The sequence below is a fragment of the Urocitellus parryii genome, assembly GCF_045843805.1.
Source record: "Urocitellus parryii isolate mUroPar1 chromosome 10 unlocalized genomic scaffold, mUroPar1.hap1 SUPER_10_unloc_1, whole genome shotgun sequence".
NCBI classification, from domain to species: domain Eukaryota; kingdom Metazoa; phylum Chordata; class Mammalia; order Rodentia; family Sciuridae; genus Urocitellus; species Urocitellus parryii.
In genome coordinates, this window is record NW_027551754.1 from 1,697,214 (window position 1) to 1,706,146 (window position 8,933).

Genomic DNA, 8,933 nt, shown 5'->3' on the forward strand with positions numbered 1-8,933 from the left:
TCAGGTTTTTGAATCACTGATCTAGAGCAAATATCCAAGTCCTTTTCACATCCACCTAATGGTTAATTACTGTTTATTTGATGCATTGTGTTCTCCTTTCTGACCTTTCTTACAACATGAGAAAAATTAAACTATTGTGTGTGCATTGTGATATTGGCATATGGCTCCTTTCTCTTTTGTTAAATAAAAAACAAAGCTATTTCTTTTTAATCTGTCCTTCTTTGTAATGTTTTCTTTTCACTTTCATTAGAAAGTAAAGTTGTGGTCATTTTAAGCAGTAGTCTTTTTGTTTAACTTTATATATCTGTGGTGACTTATTTCCTGTCCTTTTAATAATGCTTACATAATGCATGCTTAGCAGTGGGTCATCTATCTCAATTTCTTTGACCTTCTATTTGGTTTCCCTCAAAGTGACCATATTCCTTCCTTGCATAGATATTACCTGATTTTTGCCACTACAAATATTGATAACATGAAAAGAACTTTTTAGAGTAAGTTAAAATAATTAATACATTTTCTGGCTTTAATAAGATTTTGGAAATCCTGAGTTCTATGTCTGGATTTTTTAAATATAATCATTAATATGATACATAAACTTGTAATTATTAATATCAGTTTAATTAAGACTAGAGAATAAATAAGAGAAAAATTCAAATTTATAATAATATATAAAAAATTTTAAATGACACAATTGCCACATAATATTTGAAAGTAACAATGTCAATAATAGCTAGATGAGATTTATTAAAAACTTAATATGCATATGGCATATAACATGAATTAATTGATGTAATCTAAATTAATCTGTTTAACATAACCTATCCATGTATTAGGTACCATCTGAAGAATGAGGATACAAAGGCATAGAAAGGAATATATTGCCTGAATACATAAAACTGACGTGCAAGGCACAAGGATTTTATCTCAAGAGACAATATTCTTCATCACTTTCTACTAACTTGGATTTTATAAATGTGCAAATTCATAGAGCAAAGTTACTGAAAAATAGAAAGTCAAAAGTAGATACATTTTTGTAAAAATATTCCATATTTTATATTTTCCTTTATTATTTTATAATTTTATGTTGGAAAATAATTAACATGATTGATCTTAGATATATTTACAACTGTATAACATCAGTTTGTTTAAAAACAAGTATGTAATAAAATTAATATTTGAATATATCTTCCTATACATATTTATTTTGATGGATTTTCAACTGCAAATGATAAAAATCTACAGATATGGACCATTTATATTGTTTTATTTGTCTTTAAGACTGCCAAATCACTTTAATGTCAACTGATATATAGTTATTAAGAATCATGTAACTATTTCTTACACTGGCCACTATGAAATGTTCACAATTAAATTTACAATAACATTTCATTCTAAAATTCCAATATTCTTGTTTTTTTTTCCTCATTTGACAAGCTACTGTAGTGGACATTGAACTTATCCAAGATTCAGTGTAAGATCAACATTTCCTAGATCTATGGCATTTAGCAAGTTGCTTAATGTCTCTGAGTTTAAACTAGAATAACAACCTACCTCATTGCTGTGCAGAGGAAGACTGATTTAGAGTAGGAAAAAGCTCCTTATAGACTCCCCAAGGTTATATCTATCCCTGTACAAGGCCCTCAAGTCCACCATCACCACCAGCTGAGTTATATTTCTAGAACAAAAAGGCCTATAGATTCTATTATTCTCATTTTAACTATATTCTGCCAACATTCTTTTTTTATTAGTTGCTCAAGACAATACAAATGATCTTGACATATCATACATTTGATTCAAATAGGGTATGAATTCTCATTTTTCCACGTGTACAGATTGCAGGATTACATTGGTTATATAGCCATGTATATGCATACAACAATACTAGTGTCTGTTGTATTCTGCCAGCATTCTTGACAAGAAGGATGCAAAATGCCCAATTTTAAAGGTTCCAAAAGATGGTCTCAAAACTTGGGAAGAATTGTTCTAATGGATATGAAGGTGACATTGGGGTGTCTAAAGAAGCAAGTGATATAGATGCCTTCTTGGCAGTTTCTCTATCTCCATTCCTTCTAGTAAGTAAACAACATAAAGCCTTCTCAAAGGAACCAGATCATCCTACTCAATTTTGTAACACTTCCTTCTTAAGTTGGGAGTGTTTAGCTTTACCCCTTAGTGATGTGTTTCTCTTTACCATAAACTCCTCAACACCTATGCTCTGAAGTCTTTATAGATTATCTTTTGAGGAGCACAGCACTTTATTTTTCTCAACAACCTTCCAAGGGCATTAAATATCGCATAACCACCAAGAAACCAATCTAAAAGAATTCTTTCAAAAAGGAATAAAAATGAGATTGAAACCTGTGGGGTCTAAATTTTTTCCTTTATATCCTAACAATAAACCATTTATAGACTCAAGGTATTGCACCTAGCTAATTTAAAGATTTCATATACATAAAATTGGCAAATAGTTTCCCTGGCTTTAGATTCCATGTGATATTCAGACACATGTAGTTGAAGTTATACAATCAAACCTCTCCAGATAGAAGGACACCTTAGGAAACCGCATGTCTTAGGCCAATTATGCTGTTATAACAAAATGCCTAGACTTGGTAATTTATAAACAACTGAAATTTACATTTTTACAATATTAAAGAATGAGAAGCCCAAGATTAAGTCTCCATCAAGTGTAATGTCTTTGGGAATTCCATTCATTGTAGTTAGTACTCTGTAGGTATCCTAATGAGACATTAGGGATGGAAGGACAAAAGGAAGTAGATATTCATTCAAGCTCTTTTATAATATCATGAACTGATTTATGAAGTTAGAGCCACCTAAAGATACTTCCAGTGTTTTACTTAGATCATTTAACTCAAGAGATTATTATGGCCTGTGCACATTTGTTAAGCTATCCAAACTCTTTAAACAAAAATTTTTGCTCCTTCTTAATAAATCTCATAGTAATGATACAAGAAGATTTTTTATCAAGTTGGTAGTTTATTCTGAAATTCATGTTTTTGCAATTTAATAATCATATTATTGTTGCATTTATTTGTAGTAAAACACATTGAAGTTAGCATTTTAGAAAGCAAAAAACTCTTAGCTACTTTTTAAAAAGATGAAGTACTATGAAGTTATCATATTGAGGACTGGATTATACTCTAGGTATTTAATGTATTTGGTTAATCAGTAATTTGGTTAAACAATATTTACAAAGTTTGGATTATTGCAGATAACTTTAAAATTATAAAGTATTATTTAAAATATGTCAGATTCAGATCAAATTAATAGAGAAGTGCTGAATTGCAATGTAGTTTTTATTGAGACATTGTTTTTTATATCTCTATGCAGGATGTTATAATTTGATATATATGCACAATAATCAAATCAAGGTAATAAGCATTTCTAGCTTTTCAAATATTAGCCATTTATTATGGAATGCATAGTAATGTTAAAGTTTGTAAGCAATAGCACCACCACCAATTTAAAAAATAGTGGTATATGGCAATTCCAAATCAACCAGAATGTATCTTAAGGAATTTCTTAGTTTCAGCTTTACACAATCCTAGATTTATAACCATCTTACTCATCTAGATTTTATCTATTATTTATGTTTAGAGCTTTGAAATTCATGTTGACATTTAGTTGACTGTTTTATAAGTTTTTGAAATAATATGTCTATAACATTTTCAGTTAATTCTCAAAGCTTAAGTCTTCCAGTTTTATCAATGGACCAAAATCCCCAAATAATACTTTTTAATCTGTGAAATAACCACTTTATTGCAATATTTGTACTTCTTTTGTAACTTCTAGTTTGACTAAATCTTCTCCATTTCTTTATCTGAAGCATTTTTTTTTTTTTTTTGCAATTGAGAAATATTCAGCAGGACCAGATTTTCTACAGACTAAGCTGATGTCTAGGGGGCTAGGGAGTTATATTCTTTTTTGGTTTCTTCTTCTTTTTATTTTCAGATTAGGGATCTAACTCAGGGTGTTTTACCAATGAGTTACATCCTTAGCTCTTTATTTATTATTTATTCATTATTTACTTATTTATGTACCAAGGGTTGAACCCAGGGGCACTTAATCATCGAGCCACATCCTGAGCCTCCCTCCTTTATTACATTTTTTAATTTGAGACAGGATCTCCTTAATTTGCTGAGGCTTGCTTTGGACTTGGGATCATTGTGCCTGAGGCTCCCAAATCACTGAGATAATAGGAGTACACCCTTGCTCCTAACAAATGGGGTTGCATTCTTAAGAAAATGACTACAAATTGTGGTATGGACAAGACATAAATGTTTGTTCTACAGAAAGTAAGATTTTTGATTTGTGATACTCCTGAAGTTCCTTAAACTTGAGAGAGCATATTGGTGAAAGTTTGGAGAGCACACCTTTCCTGCTTACTCTCATTTTCTTTTTATAGTGAACATGGTTTTTATTTTGTGTGAGTACTGAATGTTGTTTCCAGAAATCTTGGCATTTGAATATTAAAGAATGAAAAACAAAGAACAAGTCATTGAAAACTCATATTTTTGCTCTTTCAAATTTTTACCATCTTAATGAAAAAAACCATCTATAAGTTAAGAATCATAATAGTATCTAAGAGTTCAATATGGAACATTAGGAATTACTTAGAAAGTAAAATGTTGCTTAGTGCTATCAAAGTAGATCAGGAAGGAGGAAAAGAGGAGATAGGATATACTGAAGAGTGCTTTAGTTTAAAAAAAATTTTAATATAATGAAAACATAAAGCTAATTATTACACCATGGAATGTTTGTTACAAAGCATTCTTTTTTTGTTTAAACACTTGTGATTGGTATGTGGACTCAAAACATTAAATGTTAAATATAAAGACTTCCTTTTGGAAGAGATAGTAATGAAAGTTTATGAATGCAGACTAGAGAATGGATAGAGGGAGATATGGGAGATACTGAAATTCAGAAGGCCAAGTGCCATACTTTAATTGATATAAGTATTTTGTTTGAGACTTCTTTTTGTGAATTTGCCAGAGAGTATCTATTGTATTTGGTTACATGAATTTTATTTCTATGACAATTATTAATAATCAACAGAATGCATTAACTTATGCTTATGTTTTATTAGGGCATTATAATTATGAATAATATCAGAGTTCATTTTCACAATCATACAAGCATGGATTATAATTTGCTCCACTTCAGTCCCCTTTCCCTTCTCTTCTTCCTCCCCTGTTACACTTCCTTCATTCTATCCATCCTTCCTCTATTTATGTAAAGTTTTTATTTTTTTTTAAATCATATCTTTTTAGGTATACATAAAGGTGAAATTCACTGTGGTCTATTCATGTATGCACATAATACAAGTTAGTCAATTTCATTGTACTTTTTCCTCTCTTCCTGTTCCTCTTCCCTTAGCCTGCTCCATTGATCTCCCTTCTATTTTTGTCTCTGCTTTTTTGGTCTAGTGTCAGCATATGAAAGAAAACATTGGACTTTGACTTTCTGAGTCTGACTTATTTCATTTAGCATAATATTCTCCAGTTTCACCAATTTACTAGCAAACATCATAATTTCATTCTTATTTATGGCTGAGTAAAACTTCATTGTGGATATATACCACATTTTATTTTATCCATTCATCTGTTGACAGACATCTGGACTGGTTCCATCATTTGGCTATTGTGAATTATGTTGATAAAAAACACTGATATGCCTGTATCACAAAACAACCCAATTATAAATGGACAAAAGGACTAAACATGCTCCTCTCAAAAGAAAAAACACATATGACTAACAAATATATAAAAAAAATGTTCAAAAACCTTAGCAAAAGGAAATGCATATCAAGGCAACAATGAGATTTCATCTTACTCCAGTTCAAATGGCAATCATTAAGGATACAAATAATAATAACTGTTGGTGAGTATGTGGGGAAAAAACAACACTCATACAATATTGGTGGGACTGCAATTAGTACAGCCACTTTGGAAAACAATATGGAGAGTGTACAAAAGACTAGGAATAGAACTACCTACCATATGACCCAGTTATTTTTACTAAGTATTTTTTTCCAAAAGAACTAAAATTAGTAACATATTTTTTAGCATACTTCTGCTTTTGATTAAATTTTATATGAAGATGGATGGTCACTGGCTCACTAGCTTTATTTTTTTTATTATATATATTTATTTTTGGGTAGGTACCAGGGATTGAACTCAGGGGCACTCAACTACTGAGCCACATCCCAGCCTTATTTTGTATTTTATTCAGAAATAAGGTCTCACTGAGTTGCTTAGTACCTCCCGTTTGCTGTAGCTGGCTTTGAACTTGCAATCCTCCTGCCTCAGCCTCCCAAGCAGCTGGGATTACAGCTGTGTGCCTCCACATCCAGCTCACTAGCTTTATTTTCCCCAAAACTTTTGCTTTAATGTGTACAACTTAAGTCAACCTCCACTTATTTTTCCTGTCCTTACCCTCTTAGGATTTTTTAAAAATACTTTTTTTAGTTGTATATTGACACAATATCTTTATTTATTGATTTTTATGAGGTGATAAGGATCTATCCCAGTGCCACACAAATGCAAGACAAATGCTTTAGCACTGAGCTACAACCCCAACCCTACTCTTAGGATTTTATAACAACAGTTTATTCTGGATTACTTATGTTTTAAACTTAAAAAAAGAAAGGAAGTTTTCTATCAGATATACAGCAGTTAAATCATCCCTGTCTGAATTCCAGCTTTCTGCAATTAAGGAACTGTCAGTGGATATATTCTTTCAAGCCTCATTTCTAATATGGCTGTCACAACACCTAAAATAAGTTTGAAATTTGTGCTTTTCTTTTATTTATCATTGTATATAAATATTCGAGTCCTTTATCTTGAATTGTCTTATGACTTCATAACTATTGCTATGCTTGCACTATTATTCTTTCCCCTAAAATTTTTAAAAAGAAGAACACATTATAAAGGTCTCATCTCACAAAATGGTTGTGAGCTAGAAGAACCAAAAATATTGAGATGTGGACAGAGTTAATTAGCTTTAGAACCCTAGTAAACCTCCTTATATGAGTGCCATAATTGTAAATACAAGCCTGCTTCAATCCACTCTCTCATTTGAGAGCAATCATAAGGAGTACAATCTGCCAAAGGGGAGAGAGAAGGCTGCTTGGAGCAGTTGGTTTGTAGGACAAGCTGCTCATTGTGTCATTGTGTTCTGGCTCTTTGTTTCAAGAAAGTATGTTTGATTTGACAATGAGCTCTTATGTGTTTTTTTTTAAATATTGTTTACATGGGAGTTAAACATCAAATAAACAATAGGCATTGATGTTAAGAAATTTAGAGCTGATTTCCTTTACCTCTTTCTTTCATCTAGAAGAGGATTATACTCTATTGTTCCTATTTGCATTCAAATTACTTGCATATGTTGTGATTAAAGTTTTTGAAGTTTACTGATTACCAATATGAATAAAACAAGTTATCATTTTTAATCTATATAAACTGCACAGAGAGATAATATGTGTATAAAATGCTTCTAGGCATTGATGATATATACTAAAATTATGGGATATATTTTTCCATTATTAAGTGCTCTCTGCCCAGGTGTCAAGGCAGATAATAACAACTAACATTTTTGGTGTACATTATAATTCAGGTAGCTGCTAATTCAAATACTTTTCTTTCTTTTTTAAAGCATGCAGTAAACTTTATAATTCAATGGCTATACCTGGTTCCAAAACAGGTGCTAATGTTGTTATGAGAGTGGAAACTATAATGTTAGTCAAAGTGGTAGGACATTGAATAAAAGGCTAAAATTATTATCATTATCATTATTGATAAGTAGGTAGCAATAAATAGAGGATAAAAATAGAGAAGCTACATGGAGATCCATTTTGTAAAAAAAAAAATTATAACAGTTGCTGCAGGACAGGCCCTTTTCAGATAACAGAGGTTGATAAAGATATATAAAAAAATGTCCATTTGAAGAGGTGGGACTAAAACTCAAATGCCAGTTTGGGTAGGAGAGTAATCAGTCATTATAAGCTTATGCTAGAATGAAAGTGGAAGATCAAAGTCAAGGCTATGATTAGAGAAGGGATTTAAGAGAATCATCTGGGTCATACTTAGTTAAGAATAAATAAAGGAGAAAATGAGTGATAGACTTGCAAACAGCATGAGAAATTTGGTTATTAAAAGAAAGGAAAGAAATAAGAGGTAGTCAGAAGGATCAGTGGAATCAACTAAATCAATCATCAAAAAATAATGGTTATTGCTCAATTGCTAAGTATACAACATTATTTTCTGTTAGCACTTCCTTATAGAGCATTCCATGATAATGGAAATGTTCTGTATTTACAGTCAGTAGCTGTTTGTGCTTACTGAGCACTGAAATTATGGCTGGGTGCAACTAAGGAACTGATGTTAAATTTCATTTGATATTAAAGTGTACACCCATATGTGATTCATATCTGCTCTTTTGAATAGCAGATCTAGATATTACCAAAATAAACAGGAGAAGAAAAAAATGTTGAATTAGTCATATTTTGGGCACTATAAAAAATACATAAGATAATCAACTTTTAAAGAGAAAATATTTATTTTGGTTCACAGTTTTAGGGGTTCCAATACATTTTCAATTGACCTGTTGCTTTGGGTCTGTTGCAGCACACAATGGCGAGCATATGTGGAAGAGTAAAATCACTCATATCATGGCCAGGAACAAAAGCAAGAGGAAGAGAACAACTGCCACAGTCCCATTATTACTGTTTAGATAGGAGGTGTCCCCCAGAAGCTCATGTGAGAGCAAATGAAAGATTTATAGGTGAGACAATTGGTTTATAACAACCTTAACCTAACCAGTGCATTAATAGATGGGTTATTGAATGGATTAACTGGGTGGGAATCCTAGGTATATAGGGTATGGTTGGAGAAGGTGGGGCTCTGGGGCCATGGATT